General features: G+C 37.7%; 1 long non-coding RNA gene across 3 annotated transcripts; it reads right to left on the bottom strand.

The window, feature by feature from the left end:
- Window positions 1–301: 301 nt before the first annotated feature.
- LOC134758915 (uncharacterized) lies at window positions 302–12,191 on the bottom strand. Of its 3 annotated transcripts, XR_010134663.1 has the most exons (5): window positions 12,044–12,191; window positions 10,074–11,777; window positions 6,615–9,509; window positions 2,527–2,696; window positions 302–1,560 (listed from the first exon to the last, which is right to left on the bottom strand). It is a non-coding gene; the product is annotated as an uncharacterized lncRNA (long non-coding RNA). The 3 variants fall into 3 exon arrangements; XR_010134664.1 differs by having other exon boundaries at window positions 302–1,795; window positions 6,615–11,777; XR_010134662.1 differs by having other exon boundaries at window positions 6,615–11,777.
- Between the last annotated feature and the right edge of the window lie 511 nt (window positions 12,192–12,702).

Raw genomic sequence — 12,702 nt, 5'->3', positions numbered from 1 at the left:
TTTCTTACAAGTCTAGAGGCTAGAAATCTGAGATTAAGGTGTCTGTAGGGTTGATTTATCCTGAGGCCTCTCTCCTTCGCTTGTAGATGGCATCATTTTCCTGAGTCTTCATGTAATCTTTCCTCTGTATCTGTCTGTGTCTTAATCTCTTCTTCTTTTAAGTCACCTGTCACATTGGGTTAAGGGTCACCCTGATGACCTTATTTTAATTTAATTACCTCTTTAAAGACCTTGTCTCCAGAAGCAGTCACATTCTGAGGTACTGAGGGTTAGGAGTTTGACAAATTTTGGGAGGACACAATTCAGTCCACAACAAGTATTGTTTATTGGATTCCTCTAAAACTGCAGCTGGTACAGATGAATGCATTTCTAATTTTGTCAAAGTGTTACATTCCTTAACTTCCCTAGCATTGATTGCAGGTATAACACAGAATGGTTTCTTGGTATAGCTGTTAGTTCTGGATTTTATCGTAAGTTTTAATCGTTTACTTTTAAATATAACTTACCAACATAAGCCTAATAAATAAAATTAATTACACAATCAAATATGCTAAGAAGAACCAGATCATTTCAGCCTGGAGTAGAATGTGACCTCAAGCATTTCAACCACGATTATAAATTACCATTGTATCATTCAAAAATGAGTGATTTTATCAGTCATTTCTCATAATTAATTCTTATACAAAGAAACATGGGCTCAGAATGACAAAGAGAGTTTTTAAATCACAGAAAGTTAAAATAAGACCCTGGAAAGAGACAATAGAAGAACTGACAGGGTGTTAAATCTGTACCTAAAACCTATAGTAAGGAAGCATACAACTTGAATTAAAATGGTTAGAGGAAACTGTATGGATGAAACAGAAAATGCCCTGTGTCCTCAGAGGTTAAAGATTTAAGGCAAGTGAGTAGGACTTATTTGGTAAGACTTCTAGGGAGAAAGTGTCTTAGGTTCTTATTCTGGGATGAGGCCAGAGTAAAGAGGCTGAAAGGAATGGATAGCCTCATCTACAAAGACCCAGGCTGGGAGGGACAAGGCATTTTTATAGTTTGGGGAGCAGAGGGCTCATGGAAAGGAGGAAGGGAGCACAAACTAGAATAGATCGTTGGAAGAAAATCACATCCTCAAATTCCAGAGGGAACTTTGTGTGCAAAGGCAGGCAGTGTTTTGTGACTGCTGTCCCTGGCTTGGGAACCACAGAAGATAGAGAAAGTGTATACCCCAGGTGGTAGGGAATAGGCCAGGGAGGTAGATAAGGACTAGCTTTGAAGGGCTTTGACTCTGATCCTGGGTTGGTTTCTCTCCCTTCTTCACCATGGTATCCTATATTGTTACTTACTGAAAGTCACCACTTCTTCAAAACCAGTTGTTTTAAGTGCTAAACTTGTCCTTCAGATTGATCTTGGAGGTAAATCAAGTGACTGATTTTTCGTTCACCATTTATGTCCTGGAGATTAGGGGAGGGCGTCAGAGGCAAGTAACTGGTAATCGCTGAAACATTTGTAGACGTGTCCTTCTTAATTGACTTTGGCCCACTGGTTTACAAGTCTGAGGAGGTGCCTCTAATACAGCGGAGCACAGATTTTAGACACAGTTTAATTAAATTGTCTGGTGCATTATTTGTTTCCTTCCTCAGCATTTAAAGAATAGCCCATGCATAAGGAACCCTATAAAATATTGTGCCGTTTTATGTATCTTTTAGTTCTTCAGTGCCAGGAAAATAAAATCCCTTTGATCCAAAAGAGTTGTGAAGCAAACTTTTAAAGTTCTCTCCCCACCTTCTCTGGAATCTTTAATCTTTTGAGATCATGAAAGTAAAAAATATTTTTGCAAAATCACCAGTCAAATTTAGACTAAGAAAATGGTGAATTTTTTGGAGTCTGCAGATGTAGGTGGAAAGCATGGACTTTGCCTGCCACAGACCCTATCTTTGCCTCATAGGGTTTTTCAAGCTCTTATCCTGCTTATTGCTCTTGGCTCTGCAATATCCATTTTTTTTTGCCTAATCTCCTTTCCATACAAAAGCAAGGATCTAATTATTTTAGGATCTGGTTCTTGAGTAGGCCAAAAGAAGGTAAAAAAGTTGTCTAAGGAAATCTAGGGAGGTACAGGAGGGCAGTCCATTGAACTAAAATCAGCCTCTCCTACTTTCATTTATCTCCTTAATAAATAGATATTAATCATCTTTTATGTGCCAGGCATTTGCTAGAAGTGTGATTTTTATCAAATTACTTAACTTCTTTATATTTCTGATTCCTCACAATGTTGTTGATAAGATGGACTGACATAACATGTCAAATATTGACTAATATGTGGCATAACGGGGCCTCAACAAGTATAGACTCTTCTTTACCTTCTTCATTGGTTTTTGCAGATTAATGTTGAAATGTGTGTGATGTTTTTGAAGACTATGAAGTAAAAAATTCCTGGTTCTTATCTTATATCCACCATTTACTGAACTTTTCCAAGTTTATACAACTTTTTAAGCAATAGCGTCCCTATTTGAGAACAGTATTAAGAATACCAACCTAGGCTGTGTACTTGTGAGGATCCGTGAGATAATCTGACACAAGGCCTGTACTGAGGGAGACAGGAGATGCTGTTGCTCTTCTCTTCCCAGAGTGGGGTTCTCCCTCCATGCATCACCATATCTTAATCCTGGGACTCTAAGCTACCAAATGAATGAGAAATTCAAGCCCTAGAAAGATTAAAAAGAGAGAGCCTTTTAGGTAGGAAGGCTTTAAAGTAGGTGTTTCATATATCTTTTTTTAAGAAAGCTATAATGTTCCATATATGAGATTTTCATAGCAAACTTAATGTTATATTTTAAAGTTACAATTTTACAAGGGCATCTTACTCATTAGTGTTTAACACACAAAAAAAGGGTAAAATATGCTTTCATAGAATGAAAGTAAAATCATCCCAGAGAAGTTTTGTGAGGGTAAAATAATGCCAACAAATCAATTAATTAATCAAACCAGCATTAGTGTTATTAAGTGAAGAACCTGATTAAAAGCCAAGATCAAATTCTACATTTCACATAGCAGATTTGATATAATAAAGAAAATGAAGATGACAACAAAAGTCCACTGGATCCTGGACCTTAGATGTGGCAAATAAAATAATCTGGATCAAGCTTATCTACAAAGGGCACAACTATTAATTAATTATAATTAACACCTCTATTACCAGATTCTCTTCTCCTTTCACATTTGGTATTTATAATTTCTTAATAATAAATTAATATTGAAATTAGATTATCAGATATCTGAGTTAATATAGTTATACTATGTTTGCATTTATTTACTTATTACTATTAATCTCACAAAATATTTGAGAAGTCATAATGAATCAGGTCCATTTTAAGATTATAAATATAGAAATGTGCTCTCTAAACCCAAAGGGGACCACAGGAAGACCTACCAATATAAAGTCCATTAAAAGGCATTTAAGTTTTCAGTTATTCAACAAACATGATAGTGTAATACATATAATCAAAGAGAAATCTTTCCCCTTCCTTCCTTCCTTCCTTCCTTTCTTCCTTCCTTCTTTCCTTCCTTCCTTCCTTCCTTTCTTCCTTCCTTCCTTCCTTCTTTCCTTCCTTCCTTCTTTCTTTCTTTCTCTCTCTCTCTTTCTTTCTTCTTTCTTTCTCTCTCTTTCTTTCTTCTTTCTTTCTCTCTCTCTTTCTCTCTCTTTCTTCCTCTCCCTCCCTTCCTTCCTTTCTTCCCCTCCCTCCCTTCCTTCCTTTCTTTTCTTTTTTTTATTTTGAGATGGAGTCTCACTCTCTCACCTAGGCTGGAGTGCAGTGGTGCAATCTTGGCTCCCTGCAACCTCTGCCTTCCAGGTTCAAGCGATTCTCATGCCTCAGCCTCCTGAGTAGCTGGGATTACAGGCACCCACCACAATGCCTGGCTACTTTTTTTTTTTTTTTTTTGTATTTTTAGTAGAGACAGGGTTTCACCATGTCTGCCAGGCTGGTCTCGAAATCCTGGCCTCAAGTGATCTGCCTGCCTCAGCCTCCCAAAGTGCAGGGATTACAGGCATGAGCCACCATGCCCAGGCTGAAAGAGAAATGTTTCACAAGTCTGTGAAAAAATATTGTATTTATTTATTTATTTATTTTGCTTTTTGAGACGGAGTCTCGAGCTGTTGCTCAGGCTGGAGAGCAATGGCGCAATCTTGGTTCACTGCAACCTCTGCCTCCCGGGTTCAAGCGATTCTCCTGCCTCAGCCTCCCAAGTAGCTGGGATTACAGACGCACTCCCCTATGCCAGGCTAATTTTTGTATTTTCAGTAGAGACGGGGTTTCACCATGTTGGTCAGGCTGGTCTCAAACTCCTGACCTTGTGATTTGCTGGCCTCAGCCTCCCAAAGTGCTGGGATGATAGGTGTGAGTCATCGTGCCCAGCCAAAATATTCTATTTTTAAAGCAAATATGCCCAAAGGGCTTTATGATTTAAGAATGACCTCGTGGTTGTCAGGAAAAATGGTGGAAGAAAAACATCTGAAAAGCCTCTTCTCTATAAAAGCAATGAGAACGCTGGAAAAACATGGTCGAAATTAACTTTTTAAAAACACTGGGGCCAGGCGCAGTGGCTCACACCTGTAATCCCAGCACTTTGGGAGGCTGAGGCAGGCGGATCACGAGGTTAGGAGTTCAAGACCATCTGGCCAACGTGGTGAAACCCCGTCTCTACTAAAAATGCAAAAATCAGCTGGGTGTGGTGGTGTGTGATTGTAATCCCAGCCCTTTGGGAGGCTGAGGCAGGCGGATCACGAGGTTAGGAGTTCAAGACCATCTGGCCAACGTGGTGAAACCCCGTCTCTACTAAAAATGCAAAAATCAGCTGGGTGTGGTGGTGTGTGCTTGTAATCCCAGCCACTTGGGAGGCTGAGGCAGGAGAATCACTTGAGCCAAGGAGTCGGAGGTTGCAGTGAGTTGAGATTGACCCACTGCACTGCAGCCTGGCAACAGAGCAAGACTCCGTCTCCAAACAAACAAACGAACAAACAACCACTGGAAAACCAGCAGTCTAGCAGATACTGGAGTGGTCAGAAAAGTGTTAGGGATCTTTCAAAGCTCCATTTCAGAGCAGTATCATTATTTGACCTGTATGATAGTTCCCTGGAAACCCCACTTTTACAGTTTGTCTTCTCTTGACCTGACTTAAAACTCACCCACTAGAATAACCTTCTCTATGGGGGCATTTATCAGAAACAATTAATAGTGATTGTTTATCATCAGAGCTACCTGAGGTGATATTTGGGGTAAACAACAAGCTATTCAGAAAATTTAAAAGGAAAGACTGGGTAGTGAATTCTACAGGAGGCTTTAAAAAGTTCTGACATATTCTTGGGAATTTAGAAAGCTACATGCATGTGTAAGGCTGTGTGCATGCTCTGAAAATATCTGAAAAAACTCTAAGTTCTGACCTCTGGCTAACCTTCAGGTTCTGCCTAGCAGGAAGTGAAAGCTAAGGCACAATTCTAAACTGCCTAGCTAAGTAGTGAAGGCTTACTCCAACATACATACAGAGGTCCTTGACAAAGACTGGGAGACTTATTAGTTCCAGGCATTTAAGGAAATCCTCTTTCCAATAACTATCTAACTACTAAACCAACCAAGCAGAGATTTCAGTGGCATACATGAGAAAGAATGCAGAATTTACAGAATTAGTTCAGGGAATTCACCAGAAAACAGGAGAGCAAAACCAACAACAATAAACAGCAATACAGACAGCAACAAACCCTGGAGAGGAAGAAAGATCTGATTTTCTGATTTAAAATGTCCAATTTTTCCAACAAAAATTGTGATATGGAAAGAAAAAATATGGCTCATATGCAAGAAAAGAAAAAGAGTCAATACAACCAGTTAATTCCTCAAGGAATCCTAGACATTGGGCTTACTTGACAAAGACCTTATTATTTATTTATTTTTATTTTTTAGAGACTGGGTCCCACTTTGTCACCCAGGCTGGAGTACAGTGGTGCAATCATGGCTCACTGCAGCCTCAAACTCCTGGGAGTACAAGCACACACCACCATGTCTGGCTAATTTTTTAATTAAAAAAAGGTGTTTTTTGGTAGAGATGAAGTCTTGCTATATTTCCCAGGCCTGTCATGAACTGATGGCCTCAAGTGATCCTCCTGCCTCGGACCCCCAAAGTGCTGGAATTACACTGTACCTGGCCAACAAAGACTTTAAATCAGTTATTTTAAATATGTCCAAAGAACTAAAGTAAACCACATCTAAAGAACTAATAGAAAGTGTAATAATGATGTCTCACCACATAGAGAATGTCAATAAAATTTATAAATGATAAAAAAAGAATTAAAAATAATCTGCAGTTGAAAGGTAAAATAATGAAAATAAAAAATTCACTAGAGGGTCTCAGCAGTATCTTTGAACAGATGGAGAAAAGAATCAGCAGATCTGAAAACAGGTCAATGGAGAATACGCTGTCTGAAGAAAAATAAAAGAATGAAGGAAAAAACCCCGATAGGGCTGCAAGACACTATAAAGAGTCCCAATATATGCACAATATAAGTCCCAAAAGGAGAGGATATAGGAAAAGGGACAAAAGAATAAGTAAAGAAATAATGGCCCCAAACTTACCAAATTTGATGAAAAACATTAATCTACATATCCAAGAAGTTCAATGAACTCCAGGTAGGACTAAATCAGAGATCTGCGGCCAGACACATCATAAACTGTCAAAGGCAAGAGACAAAGAAAGAATTTTAAAAGCAGCAAGAGAGAAGCATCATGTACAAGGAAGCCTTAATAAAATTAATAGCTGATTTCTTATCAAAAATCATGGAGGCCAGAAGAAATGGAATGATGTATTTAGTGTTGAAAGAAAAAGACTGTTAACCAAGAATTCTATATGCAGCAAAACTATCCTTCAAAATGAAGGGGAGGAAAATGACAAGGATATCTGCTCTTATCATTTTCACTCAACATTGTACTGGAATTTCTAGCCGAGGTAATTAAGCAAAGAAAAAAATGCATTCAGATGGAAATGAAGCAGTAAAAATACTTCCATTTTCAGACTATGTTATCTTTTTATAAACAAAATCCTAAGGAATCCATTACACAACTATTAGAGCTAGCTAATAAACAAGCTTAGCAATGTTGCAGGATACAAGATCTAAATCTTGAAATAAATTATATTTCTATACACTATCAATGGACAATCCAAAATATAATTTAAATATTCATTAAAAATAGCATCACAAAGGATAAAATAATTAGTAATAAATTTAACAAAAGAAATGCAGGTTTGCACACTGTACACTATAAAACATTGTTGAAAGAAATTAAATAAGACCTAATAGGAAGACATTTCATGTTCATGAAAGATTTAATATTGTTAAGATGGTTACATTCCCCAGATTTATATACAAAGTTAATGAATTCCCTATAAAAATCCAGTTGCCTTTTTTTGCAGACATTAATAGCTGATTCCAAACTTCACAGAGAAATGTAGGGAACCCAGAATAGCTAAAACAGTCTTTAAAAGGAACAGAGAAAATGCACACTTCCTGATTTCAAATTTTACTTCTAAGCCATGATAGCTTCATAAGAAGAGAGTGTGGTACTGGCATAAGAATAGATTTATAGAACAATGAAATAGGATTAAGAATCAAGAAACAAAGATCTTATATTTATGGTCAGTTGGTTTACTTTAAGGGTATCAACATAATTTAATGGGGAAAAAACAGTCCAGTCCTTTCAACAAATAGTGCTGGGCAACTATTGATAGTCATATGCAAAAAAAAAAAAAAAGTTAAATTGTTACTGCACATCATATATAAAAATTAATTCAAAATTAATCAAAGACCTAAATATAAGAACAAAAACTATAAAATTCTTAAGAAGACATAGGTGTGAATCTCTGTGACCTTGGATTAGGCGATTTTTTTTTTCTGGATATGATTCCAAAAGCAAAGCAACCAAAGAAAAAAAATTTGACTTCATCAAAATTAAAAAATGTTGCACATCAATGGACACTGTCAAGGTGAAAAGAACACAGAGAGTGAGAAACATATTTGTAAATTATATATCTGATAAAGGGGCATGTATCCAGACTATGTAAAGAATGTTTATAATAAAAATACAAATAATTTAATTTTAAAATGGGAAAAAGTTGAATGGAGATTTCTCCACAGAAGACATGCAATTGGCCAATAAGAACATGAAAATATGCTTAACATATTTAATCATTAGGAAAATGCAAATCAAAAATCACAATGAGACAGCACTTCACACTCATTAGTGTAGCTATACTTTTTTAAATGGACAATAACGTGTTGGCATGGATGTGGTAAAATTGGAACCCTTACACACAGCTTAAGAGAAGTAAAATGGTTTAACTGCTATGGAGTACAGTTTGGCAGTTTCTTGAAATGCTAAACATGGAGTTGTCATTAACCTAGAAAGTGCAATCCTAACTATATCATGAAGAGAAATAAATACATATGTACACACAAAAACTTGTTCATGAATGTTTATATCAGCTTATTTGTAATGGCCCCAAAGAGGAAACAACCCAAATATCTATCACCTAATGAATGGATAAACACAATATGGTATATCTAGTATATCTAATGTTCCAATGGAATATTATTCAGCTATAACAAAAAAAGAAGTATGCTACAACATGGATGAATCTTGAAAACATGCTGAGTAAAAAAAGCCAGACAGAAAAGGCCACATAATATATTATTCTATTTATATGAAATGTTCAGAATATGCACATCCATAGAGATAGAAAGTAGATTAGTAGTACCTAGGGATAGGGTGCTGGAGAAATTGATTAATAGATAAAGGGTGATTGTTAATAGGTAAAGGGTTTCTTTTTGTGGTAATGAAAGGGTTTTAAAATTGACTGTGGTAATGGTTGCACAATTTTGTCAATGTACTATAAACCATTAAATGGTACACTTTAAATGGGTGAATTATGGTATGTAAATATAAATGTGCCATGATAATCATATCTCTTTGTGAGCTCCATAGGCATACTATCCAATTGCTTACCTGAAATCTTCTTTGGATACCTCAATGGTATCTCAACAACAGTATATTCCATTTGGATTCATTATCTACCTCTTTTCCACTCATACGTCTTTCAGAATTCCTTATCTCAATTGCAAAAATCAGTCCGTCATTCAGTTGCATACTGTAGAAACCTGACAGCCATTCTTTAAACTTCCTTCCTTTTAACTACTTGTTCATCTTACTTCCCAGGCATCTCTTTTATCCACTTTTATACATCTCTACCTCACCACCATAGTAAGTCTGGACCATTTTAATAGTATCCTAACTAATCTTCCCATATCCATTCACAGCTTTTTCAAATCTCCACGTTCTCCACTTTAAATCAGGGTGCATTTTCAGAATGCTAATCCAATCATGTCACCCTCAACTGAACCCGTAGACTCAAATTGTAGAGGATCCCACATATTCTGGCCCCTTTCTGCTTGTTCAACCTTTCACACCTGATTTCTGCTAAAAAAAAAAAAAAAAAAAAAGTCAACAAATATAGCAAAAGTCAATAAAGATAGCAAAAAATTATTAAACCGATTATGTATTTTAATGTCTCTTACAAATATCTATACATGAAGCACAACATTTTTCAAGATTTCATGAATAAGTAGGTAATTTAGAATTATTGTGTTTGAAATAAATTCTTCAATATATTTTCAGTGATAATTCTTGATGGTATTCTTGTAATGACTGATTATAAACTTATATTTCAATTAAACAGATAGAGCAATCTTTCGTTTTATTATTTTCCCCCACAGTTTGAAAGCAGAGGTAGCCTTTCTTCAAATGGAATCTTATTAGAAAACTAAATGTGAAACAAGAAAAATTAGTTGCTCTGGTGAGGGGTAGCGGAAACCGGTCTTCTGTCAGCTTGATCCCTTTCTTAGTATCTGATCTAGATTCCCAATTATATAGGAGACACAACTGAAATTCACTGGCCTAACCTATTAAACACTGTTTATAAAAAAGAGTGATGTCATGCTTTGATTTTTTCATTTGCATTAATATTTGTTCTAAAAAACTTACTTTTGAAATCTTCCACGGACCTCTTTTTAATATCATGGGTAGTACCTCCATTCCTCTTTTTTTCTTGTAGTTCCTGCATGTTGATTTATATTATTTTTTTCCTTTCCTGGCCACCTGTACTGTATTCATATCTCCTGTGAGAATCACCTCAAGGGTTCTCCATGATAGTTTACAGAAAAATCCATCATTTGAGATGCATTTATTTCTTCATTTGGTAAGATTAATGGTGCTTTCGGAAGCATTGACAATTTACCCTTTTGCTGACCCTGCGAATGATGCTGATGTGGCCATGGAGCACTCAGAGATGAGCATATAAATGCCAGTCCTCTCAGAAAGTCTTACTGCACTCCTCCCCTCAGATAGTATCTTTTCAAATGTCTGGCTTCTACTTCTTCAACTTTTTCCATGCCTCAAAGTGCTACTGTCTCCAGTGATGTATCGGCAAATGTTTAATAATTGGCTCTCTTGAGGGTCAGGTTGGGGAGAAAGCCCTGATTTATAGTGTTTCCCTATTTCAGGATATTTACACGCTGGCTAATTTCAAACTACCAGCGCTGCCACTGGGTGTGGACTGAAGAACAGCCATGTGGTGGCAGAGGGTTGAATAGTATTTCCAGCAGACAGAGACGGGAGATGTAAACAACCCCAAGGCATAAATGATAGTAAGATAATTAGGAAGGAGTGAGTTTTGAGTCTTTGAAATGCTTCAGCACAGGGTGACTGTCTCACTCATGGGTAGCCACTAACTGGAAGTGGTAAGGATGCGTGGGCTATTTTCCTAAACGTCAAAGAACAGAGGAAGCAGAGATGGCAAATTGGTTTAACTTGGGAGCCATATCTTGTCAGTTGCTTGTGATTTAGTTGGCTGTGTTAAAAAGAATTCTGAAACTCTGTTCTGAGAGTTCTGTAGTCTATTATTAATGTTCACTAAGGGCTAAGAAGGAAGGCATATTATATTTTATTCCACACACTTTTCATCCCCTTTATAAGCATATTTACATTGTAAAGCATCCCCTTTATAACCATCTAAGCAGTAGAGGAATATACAGGATCTATTTCACTCTCCTTTGACCTCTATGCACATCTGCCCATGCCCCACATATGATTCTGTGGTGCCTGCAGGTCCAGAGATACCTTCCCACCCAGCTTTCTGTGCTCGCCACTGCCTCCCAGACACTGCCCTCTGTGCCCCCCCAGCCCTCAGCCCTGGTGGCCATGGCGGCAGCCTGGAGGGCATCATAAGAGCTCTGGCTTCCCTTCTGGAGCGCTCTGGCACTCGATTCCATGACCTTGTCTCCTTGGCTTTCTGCTCCTTGGTTGCACACCCCACCCCATGATATCTGCTATGTCCCCTCCGTTTGCTGGTTCGATGGGCAACCCTTCCATGCTTCACAGACACCAGCTTCTTGTTTTTCTCTCAGCTCAGCCTGTGTCGAATTCCTTAGGCCATAGGGAAGAGATATTCTCTCACCTGACCTGAGGCTCAGGGAGTCCTTCCTGACCAGGTGACGCTTCCTGTTGCCTCCCCCTCATAATTCCCTCTCTGCTCCCAGCTCCAGCAAAGGGTTTTGGTGTCATTCAGGATTCCAATTAGATATTTGCACTGTGTTCACCTACACAGGGTTGGGTACACAGCGTGTGATAGAGTCTTCGTTCTGTCAAATTCTTTTCAGTCTATGTACTTTCTCCCTAAGAGGGTTAAAACTTGAGGGCAAAAAAAAAAAAATCAATCAGTCAATCAATTGTATGTTATGTAATTCCCACAACCCTTAGAAAATACACTTTTTTATTGCTAGAAAGTGGTGACCAGAAATATTAGAAACCGAGGTGACCTTCTGATGGCTTTTAAAGGTTAAATATATTTGAGAGAAACTTGTTGGCATTTTCATTACAACTAGAGGTTCAATGATTTCCCCTTATTATGCTAACAATTGGCTTTAAAAAATAACCAGAAGTTGTCTTGTACTCACCAGTTAGATGACAAACTGTCCTTCACCCTGAAATGGGCTGAAATGCTGTTAACACACTTCTGACGGGGAGGCTTCTGGACTCTCAGGAAGATGAAAAGCTAACAGAGACAGAAAGAGAAAGCAGCTGCCAGAGCTGTTGCGGTGGAATGAAGGGGCAGGGCTGCACATTTTTGGGTTTTAGTTTTTAATTTTTCAAACACCATTGAGTGTGTGAGGGTTTTGGCTTGTGAACAGCAATCTTTCCCTCATGGGCCTATCCTAGTTTGTGGTCACAAGGAGACACTTGGAGAGCACAGGTCAGAATAAGTGAACAGGCAGCAGAGGTCATACAAGAAAAACACTAGAGAAAGGATGCTTTAAAAACAATGCTATAAAATGATAGCAGGCAAAGAGGTCTTTAAAATGTCACTTGAGTAAGCACCAAAACATTGAAATTCCCCAAAGTCTGTGGAAAGAATGAATGGTGATTTGCAAAGTTTTATGTATAAATACAAGCTCTCTTTTAACTAAGATCTAAGTTCTCAGCCTTTGCGTGCTGGAGGAGGGGCGGAGAGTATGAGATATAAAGTTTCCTAAAGAAAATGAGAACAAAGGTAAAGAAATGAAATGAGACTGCCTCACAAACATGGCATGCAGGAAATGCCCAGAATAGAGACAGA

The sequence above is a fragment of the Gorilla gorilla genome, chromosome 6, assembly GCF_029281585.2.
Source record: "Gorilla gorilla gorilla isolate KB3781 chromosome 6, NHGRI_mGorGor1-v2.1_pri, whole genome shotgun sequence".
Taxonomy (NCBI): domain Eukaryota; kingdom Metazoa; phylum Chordata; class Mammalia; order Primates; family Hominidae; genus Gorilla; species Gorilla gorilla.
Note: the sequence above shows the minus strand (reverse complement) of the source record. Positions and strands in the feature narration are given on the sequence as shown.